The sequence below is a fragment of the Sycon ciliatum genome, chromosome 1 (genome assembly GCF_964019385.1).
Source record: "Sycon ciliatum chromosome 1, ocSycCili1.1, whole genome shotgun sequence".
NCBI classification, from domain to species: domain Eukaryota; kingdom Metazoa; phylum Porifera; class Calcarea; order Leucosolenida; family Sycettidae; genus Sycon; species Sycon ciliatum.
Genome location: NC_088643.1, coordinates 73,427,342 through 73,437,287, shown reverse-complemented (window position 1 = coordinate 73,437,287; position 9,946 = coordinate 73,427,342). Strand labels below are relative to the sequence as shown.

At 46.3% G+C, this 9,946-nt stretch overlaps 1 long non-coding RNA gene across 1 annotated transcript; it reads left to right on the top strand.

Moving 5' to 3' along the window:
- Positions 1-641: 641 nt before the first annotated feature.
- On the top strand, positions 642-2,488 carry LOC135807097 (uncharacterized). The gene is made up of 2 exons (XR_010551455.1): positions 642-1,197; positions 1,870-2,488. It is a non-coding gene; the product is annotated as an uncharacterized LOC135807097 (long non-coding RNA).
- Positions 2,489-9,946: the final 7,458 nt, after the last annotated feature.

Here is a 9,946-nt window from a genome sequence, read left to right as displayed (position 1 = left end):
CGGACAATAGTTGGAAATTCTCAGCGTTGAATTTCTACAGGCTGTAGATACCTGGAAAAGCTCGATTTCCCGCCACGGAAAATAAAAAAGTCTTGATTTGGGGTGCTGGCGCTTCGCCTGTTGATCAGTACTACATGCATTAGCCTGTCGCCCACTAGCACTTCCGACCCCTCCGTGGGAGCATGTGGGTGATTGTGCCGGCACGTGGCGCACCGTTTGAACACCTACGGGATTCGTTGACTGGGTGGCGGGAGGAGAGTTACGGCATTTTGCTTTCCTTCCTGGTGTGCAATTTCGGCAGGATATATTCGATTCTCGGCAGCTACAGCTGGATCCGCACTTGGAGTTGCCACTGCACTGGCAACAACGGCTCTCGCCTGGCACGGAGCCTCCCGGAGGGGGCATCGTAACTTCACGGACGAGCTACTGCATCGAAAACATCTCACACCGGTTGACAGCAGGAGAGCGCTAAAACTTCAAACCTACCTCCCCGCATCAACGGGAAAAAAAAGGCATACCGGTAGTGTATACATGTATAGTGCGACAGATGCTGTGAAATATTTCATCGGCGTTTTAAAGGGGCACTCCGGCTTCATTTTCGACGCCGAGTTTTCGATGGCAAGAGGAAGGTAGGTGAAAGAGAAGACCCCTCGAACAAGAACGAGTCTCCAGAAGCGATCGAGTCGAGCGGGAAGACGACTTTTGAATTTCGCCGAGCGAGCGCTGATGACGTAATGAGGGATTAGCTTGCCGGTGGAAATGCACCTACGCACATACATTTCACATACTTTTTGGCCAATTTTCAATCGAAGAGGAGGTTGTTTTCTATGTTCTCCAAACGTCGTGAGCGATCCCGTCTTCTATACCCTTCCAGGTATCCTGAGGGTCCTCCAGAGGAGAATTTATCTCCAGCAAAGCGTTGTTGATCCGCTAAATTCGTCTCGAGACATATTCACCCAGTACTGATAAATGTAGAATGTTGAATCTGTGATAATTGTTGACGATGGAGAGAGAGGCTGATAGCCGCTGTCGCAGGGAGAGTGAAGCTGCTGGAAGTAACAACGGGGAGCCCGTTAGCATCACATGAGCACCAAGACTTCAAAGCAGCTCGACCAAATCGGAGGGTGCTGACTATTTCCCTCGTTGTGTATCGTGAATATTACACCGACATGAATTACTAATACTACACGTATACTGGTGAGTTTTTTCTTGTTTTTGTTCGTATACTAGTACCCATGGCATGGTATGCCATGGCCTGGAGTTCTCTTTAGCAAATTCCTATTCCCTGGCGTTTTCTAAATTCCGTGTAGGACTGAATGCGCGATCACTGTATTCCGATTTGGGTAGATGTGGGTAAAAAAATTCTGTTTTCCAAATAGAGCGTTGGTAGAGAAATGGTTGCCCAAATAATACAATTTTGATTCTAAAGTTCTACAACTTGTACTGAAATCCAGTCGAAGTAAAAATGATTCTTCATGACAGTTGGGGTCAATGAAATCTGATCCAGGCATGATGAATGGTGATGCCTGCCACCCCAAGAACGAATGCCCATTTGGTGGGGGATACCATAGTACTCGAAGCGGTGCGCTTTTCAGTGTGGCATTAGGAAGTTTTACATGATCTCTGGTCAATGCAACATACAATAGCCATCATGAATTGCAGGCCTCGAACGCAACTCAGACCAGAATTGGCAGTTCCCTAAGTTAGATGCTTTATAATTCCATGGCCCCAGCTGTAGTTATAGAGGTTTTTGCACATTATAGTTATAGGCGATAGGTTCATACTGATGACCACAAACAACGGCAGTTCAAACTTCAAAGTGTTCACGAGCTGAGATATTTCTCTCCACTCTTTCTGTTGTGCACACAGGTCTGTCCAATATGCATTGACCGCAGTGGGTATGGTTTCTGCTCTGAGAAGGGAATCGCTGGAGCCACAGTCCAGCTAAACAGGCTTTCAAGAAACAGAGAGGAGCCATCTTGGCAAGGCTGATACCTGATGTGTACCGACAGAATTCTCACGAGATACCTCACGGACTACGTCTGGTGTATACTGCATAGGACTCCTTCGACTACTGTCTAGAATCAAGTCGACGGAAACAACTCTGACTTCAAACGAGCAGTCGATTAGACATACAAAGCATCCTCTTATATAATTGATCACTCTGACAACTCATGACCTATTCTTAACGATTGCCACCGCTTATAAATGTGTGGAGCGCTGTTTGGAATGTGCTCACAATCTCAATAATTCAGTGCTCTAATTATTTGAACAATGTGTTGGAAATTATTCCATTTTTCCTTCCATAAATGTTGTATCCACATATAATCCACAGTGTTGCAAAGTTTCAGAGTTCTCAGGGTATCAAGCAAATTATTCCAAATACAGTGAAATTGTTAGTGGTCATTATAGCGTTACTTGTAATTCCCTGGTCCTTTTCTTTGCTATAAATTAATCATTGGCTCTCTATCTGAGTCCAACAGTGAAATTGTTAGTGCATATTGAGTGGGTATGTGGGAGGGGTTGAAAATATTTCTATACAAGGGACCTGCAACTGTAATGCCATACTAAGTACAATAGCTTGCAAATATGTAGAAAACAGAAATACATGTTCCCATCATTGTGCATGGACGGGCGCAGCAGGCCGGAGCTATCAGCCAGAACAGGACTATTTTACAATCACCTACAGATAATTGCGCTACTCCAGTATTCTCCGTGAGCTGTCCCATTTCACGATGGTTCATGCCACCATTATTTCTGGTCACATAAGTATCCATGTGCATAATTCCAAGACCATGTCGGATTCTTCTGTAATTTTTGCCGCCGCAAAAGTACATAGCAATGCTTGACTCGGTCACTGGGGCTGTCAAACTTCCCATCACAAATGAACTTCAATTTCTCATCTGTTACAAGTATATGTACTGCCATGACTTGACCATGCTTCATCCACAGCTGGGCGAAGAATGTGGCGTTGAATTCCATAGCACACCTTCTTGCTGCCATGCAGAAGTATGTTGAGGCAAGTGAACATATTTTTTACTGAAAGACAACAGCCACTGAAGAGGATAGCAGCAGGCTTGGGTGAATTTCCTGCATATACACGTTGTTTGTAGGTCCACTGGTCGGTCTCCATATCATCAAGTTCAGAAATCATCTGTACATGTACTTCACATCTTGTGGAAGGGACCCTGATCGAATAGTCTCCTGATCATAAAACTCACTAAAATGGCGAGACAAATAGTCAGTACGAGTACTGCCCGATTCCGTCAAGCTGCTTTGAAGTCTGGGTGCTCATGTGATGCTAACGGGCTCCCCGTTGTTACTTCCAGCAGCTTCACTCTCCCTGCGACAGCGGCTATCAGCCTCTCTCTCCATCGTCAACAATTATCACAGATTCAACATTCTACATTTATCAGTACTGGGTGAATATGTCTCGAGACGAATTTAGCGGATCAACAACGCTTTGCTGGAGATAAATTCTCCTCTGGAGGACCCTCAGGATACCTGGAAGGGTATAGAAGACGGGATCGCTCACGACGTTTGGAGAACATAGAAAACAACCTCCTCTTCGATTGAAAATTGGCCAAAAAGTATGTGAAATGTATGTGCGTAGGTGCATTTCCACCGGCAAGCTAATCCCTCATTACGTCATCAGCGCTCGCTCGGCGAAATTCAAAAGTCGTCTTCCCGCTCGACTCGATCGCTTCTGGAGACTCGTTCTTGTTCGAGGGGTCTTCTCTTTCACCTACCTTCCTCTTGCCATCGAAAACTCGGCGTCGAAAATGAAGCCGGAGTGCCCCTTTAATTTAGGCGTTTTGGGTCGGTGCCGAATATAGCCGAAATTAAATAGCTGCCGAAAATTTGTATATTTACAGTATTCGGGTACAGAGAGGTTAAGGTGGCGATCTACCTTCGCGGATAGTCCACCGTAAAATACAAACATCTCAGCCAATTCTCTTTGGAATTAGGTCAAATTTTCTGGAGACATTCATTATGTACCAAAGGACAAGGAGCAGCACAAATAGAGGACAGATTCCGCTCATGTCCATTGTTATTGCCGAATCGCGATAATTGGCCGCACCCGCACCTCTTAACCGCAAAATTGAAATATGCATCCATCAAGTAGAAAATAACCAATTGCTACAGCGTTCCTAACATATATTTCTGGGTATTGAATATCAAGAAACAGTTGCAAAGTCCTTTAGATCACAATGTCACAACAAAGCGTTTTGACGCGCGCATCCGCAAAAAAAGTCATGATCGGGTCCACAACCAATGTGAGAACAAGCAATGATAAATGGCTAAACGAAGACATTCACGAACTAGCTGATGCATCACAGAGCTCAGAAATGTATAGGTTTAGGGGTATAGCACCTACCACTTTGCCGCAATCGTGGTAGAAAAATGCGGGATAGGCTAAAAAGTTACCAAAAACACACAAAAAAGGTCTATCCAATTCCAGCCTACCTGCCTACAAATCTTCACATCAGAAGCCATCTGGCTCGTAGGTGACCTCATTTTGGTCTCCTTGATGATTAGTAATGCTCTTCTTCAGTCTTCTTTACTTCTTCCTTGACTTCTTTGTCACTTCCCACAAGTTCCCAGCTCTTCCTGGTTGTATCACAATGGTGTTACTTAGTGCGGTGCCGAGCAGAAACGCGATGCTATCTGGTTTCAGTGTTCAGCTAGAGTCTTCATTTCTTCTCTAAGGGCTTGTTCAATCAGGATCATTGCAGGCAAAATCAAGTCGGAAACCCAGCCTTCACTGGTGGCCTCTCTCCATGGGTATGGCAATATAGGTGCTGATGAATGAGGCATATCCAGGGTGCAGCCATGCCGTTTCCGTCACACATCACGGCGATCGCATGCGGTTGCAGCACTGCCACTTTGGTAAATTGCCTCAGGTCCAGCGTAGCAGATCACATGTCTGCTTCTGAACTCATCTCGGAGAACATGACCACAGATTGAATAGGATCGCGTTGCCGCCACAGGTCTTAGTATATATGGGCAGTAGAATATTGAAAACTATGCAAAGCGTCACTGGCGGTGATGAATTCGGCGCATACTAAATACAGGCCTGTGGACTTCCAATTTGAAATTGAATTTCTCAGAACTGAATGGACTTCTCTTCTCACCACACACAATGAAATCCCAAGGCAAATATCTGGGTTTGCCTGCTCGCTTAGTAGATCTACGATGGGATGTGGACTGGTACAGCTGACAGCATACTGATTTGACCAGAAATAGCAGAAATCACTCAATATTTCACAGACTAACTCCAGTAGGCTATATTTTGCACTCACTGCCTGACGCCGAAAGAGAGAGAAAAACTAATCACCACAATAGCTAGAACTGCTGTTGACATCGTCATCGTCAGAGTAGTCAGAGTTGGAGATGAAGTTGAAATACGTCTTCGCTTGGCAATTTTTTTGCCAATAAATTTGAACAGCGTCGTCAACGTCAGGGATATTTTCAGCGGATAGATGGATATCGAGAGCTTCTGGCAGTCATATAGGCTGCTTCGGACAACCAAGACGACGGACAGTACTCATTCCACCCGATCTTGGTGACAGGCGACGACGTGAGACGTCTCCAATAGACTTTCCAAACACAATTATTGTTTGAATTCTTCACAAATTATCGAATTATTGATTTGCGCATGCGCACTGTGTCCATGATGACGTAATATGTGCGTATTGGTATGGCATGAGTCAGCAGTGGTATTTCTGACGAGCACAGAAAATTTGAACAAAATCCACAAGGATTTACCGTGAAAAGACTGATTTCTACGTTTTCCCCCAAAAAGTTGCAATTGTGCGAGTCAAAGATATGTTACATTCGGTCTTTGCAAGCTCATAGCAGCCATATGGATAAAGCAATCTCACTCAAATTTTCAGAGATGATGTCTGGGATCTATACGAGCAATTTGACACCGCATTGGACGAAATTAGAGCAAGTTGAAAATTTCACAAAATTTTGACCCCTGAAGGTAGATCGCCACCTTAAATTAATTAAGTTACACGTTTTTTGCCCTTTTTCAAAACGCGGTGCAAATCTCACGTTACGTGTAATTTTTAGAGGTTAAGTTACACTTGCGACGTGACGTGAAATTTTGCCTGGCAGGATTCGGGTTTAGTTCGCACAAATATCAAATCTTCCAACAAACTTGATAAATCTCGATAAAATTCCGGAAACTCACACAAATTCGGTCGGGATAACCAAGCGAAACTTCCAAAAACTCACGTCATGAACTTACGTGCGGGACAGTCAACTCACGTAAAACACGTCAAATTTTACGTGAGTTTTTTCACTTTTTTACGTAAAAGTTCACGGACGTAAGACTTTTACGTGAAACTTAACCTAGTAATAGGGAGGTTCTGCTCTACGTTTTGGGAACGCGACGCAAAGAATCACGCGAACTTTCTTCGCGTTCCCGTAACGTAAAGAAATGCTGTTCTGCTCTACGTTTCACCTAGAGAAGTCACGTGGAATGTGTACTGGGAATTTCCCCTTCCATATTTGGCAGTTTTCTGCATGCAGTTGATCGATACCCAGCAAATCCGTACGCATTTTCTCTGCGTGTGCCACAACGTAGAGAACCCCATCTCCGCGTAGAAATCTGGAGCCAAAACACGCGAAGCCGTAGACTCTAACCCAGACACCTGCTCTCTACGTGATTTCTCTACGTTTCACGTATAGCAGAACCTCCCTAATAGCACCCGAAAACCCGAAGTCGCAGATGACATCATTATGACAGGTACAGTGCACGTGTACAAATTTTAATTAAAATTCTCTCCATGTCTACCCGGTGTGTAAGGGAAGGGGTGCATTGTGGTGTTACCATGGACACATTACCCGATCGGGTACCCGTGCTACCCGTCTAAAACTGCCAGAACCCGATACCCGAAGAAAATGCTACCCGACTCAGCACTACTATCAAGACATCTTTTTTTTTGGTTTTTTCTGTAATACTTTCTCCAAATCGCCATAAAATGCCTCTGTGTCAACATCATCGTGTGATGTAGTTGGAGCATACAATTGGATGATACTGACATTCAGGGGGGGGGGGGGGGCTGCAGCAAGGCGGATGCAAATCACTCGGCTGGATACAGCCTTTTAAATTTTAGTTTTTACAGGCCAGCACGGCAGCAGTCCACGACAGATTTCCGGTAGTCCCTGTGCACCATGAATCATCCAACACCTTGTCCATGCTTGTCATCGCATCCACTGAACCAGACTAACTACTATTACTACAACTACAAGTACAAAGTCTTGATGTCTACCGATATCAACTACATTACTACAAACTACAGACAGTCTACATGACTGTAGTCAATGTAGACGTAGTTGATATCAAAGTTTATACCTCACTCCATATACACTTACAGTCTTAGGCATGCTCTCCCTTAGTGGTGTATATATCTCCATATACACCGCTAAGGGAAATTAGCAGTAGTTGTCAGCGAGGAACAAGCCATTAGGAGGTCACACACGGTGAATATGGAGAGGTATAAATATATTATAACAAAGGAACCTCGTGTATATCGAGATATACATGTATACACCAGTTATAAAAACCTCGGCTTCGCCTCGGTTTTCATACTGGTGTATATATCTCTATATACACTCGGTTCCTTGTTATAATATTATACTTATCACTCCCTTAGTATTGACTCACATAGATTTTTGCCATACCTAAGCAGTCAAATATTCCTGCATATTTCACTCCTTAGGGCTATATTGACCGCTTATATTTGACTCCTGTTTAGCGATTGAACACATGCTTTGGTCAGTCGTGATAAATCTAATATTGACTTCGTACTTGGTCAGCATAGGAAATAAAAGACCTCGTAAAAGACCTCGGCTTCGCCTCGGTCTTTCATGGTCTTTTACTCGGCTTTTATTTCCTATATTGACCTCGTACTCAGTCAATATTAGATACATAATGATTGCCATGCCGCTCCTTGCCCTTGCCTTTTATTTACCTTTGGCACACCTTCACTCCATTCGGCTTCAGAGGCAAAGAATTATTGTTTCCCAAATATCTTGGCAGCTGCTGTGTTTGAGTGGGGTCGGTGCCCATTGTTACCTTTACCTTGCAGTGCAGTAGTAGAAGTGCTACGAGTGGTGGAGTGGTACGCGAAACCTCGAAGAAAATGAGGTGTCTTCAACTCTTGGCGCTGGTCGTTAGCCTGTCCGGCGTGGTGCTATCTCGCCCGGAGTCGTCCCGAAGTTTTAGCGCGGGCAAGGACGATGTGTTGGCAAACATGAACGGTTTGTACTTGATCTCGAATCCCAACCCGGCGTCGACGGTCAAGTACAGCACTGACTACAGCAAGAGAGAGAACGTTTCCTATTTCGATGTCTACACACCTCCCATTGTCACTCGTTATGGCGAGGTGTTCTGGACGATGATGGACCCTGTGGAGCTGGATGCGGAACTCGTAGCCAAGTTCAAGGGAAAGACCATGGCGATCGTGGGATACGAGGCTGATCAGGTGCGTAAGACGGACGGCGGAGAAGAGTCAATGCCGATCTTCTGGCAATACAACCACCATTACATCGCACACATGACGGGCGCCAAGTCCACGGTCAAGGAGGTCGACGAGGAGACGTTCCGTGCGTCCGGTGCGAACGGAGCCTACAATCACGAGCGCTTCTGGATGGCCGTGGACGTGGAGAATGACGAGGTGGCTGCAGCCCCGGCTAACATACCGACCGCTCAAATGTTCAGCGAGGGCAATGGCGGCGAATATCGCAAATCTTACCATGGCTACCCGAGAGGGTACGCCCAGCTAATCTACTCTCCCGATACATTCCACATCTCACCGATGCAGATTGACACGCACAACCGTGACCATAATAAATCCTCATTCGTAGCCGGCCCATTGCCGAAAAACTCCGCTGCACCAGCCAATGCGGAGTACAGCGGCCTTCTGGAATGTCCGTGCACCGATCGAATTCAGAAGAAGATTGTAACGAACTATGCCACCGTTCAGAAAGGTGTGTGCCAAACATTTGTGCTGAACGCCAGCGAGTGCTTTGCTGCAGCGGCGACCCTGAAGGTTCCATCCAGTGCCGCGCAAAAGGTGGTGTCGGACCCGAATCTACCGACCGGCTGCTCTGTCGTACAGTCCAAGGAGAACGCCACCGAGGTGATGGTTGTGTTCAACACCAACCAACAAGGCCAGCAGTGCGGTGGCGGTACTCTCTTCTCCGGATCTGGATCAGCCATATCGAATGTCAGTCTGTCGCTGGCACTCAACGCCACCAGCCCTGGCCTGGCCACGATCTCTATGACTGGACCGGACGGTGTATGGTTTGGTGTTGGTTTCAATGCAGTCGCCATGGAGGACCTTCCCTACGCCATCATCGTCAACGGCTCTGGCGGTGTCATGGAGCGGAAGTTGGCCAATCACGATCCAGGAAATCAGCTGGCCGACAGCGTCACCGTTGTCTCCAACGCGGTGGTGAACGGCGTGCGTACTGTGGTCATGACGCGACCTCTCGCCGGAGCAAGCAAGGATCACTTCACGTTCAATCCATTCACACTACCCACCATGCCATTCATCAGTGCCGTGGGAAACACGTCCGCCTTTGCCTATCACCGCTTCAAGGGCAGCTCCAAGCTGGCCGTCACGGCAGAGAACGGCGCATCATGCATCTGCAACGCTGGAACTAGTGGATCTATCAATGGGATTGGTTTCAGGAAGAACTGCCGCGATGAGCCGTACGGTGATCTGGTGCAGCAGAAGAACCCGACCTGCTGGGTACAGACTTATCAAGGTGGCTTGCACTGTTGCCATCATCAGTGGATTCTGCTGGACCAGGCGCAGAATCCATGGATAAACATCACCGACGAGTATTACCTGAAGTTCCGCTTCTGGTACCAGGAGTACAACGAGAACGGACCATCGCACACGGACCTGCCGCGCGCCTACTACCA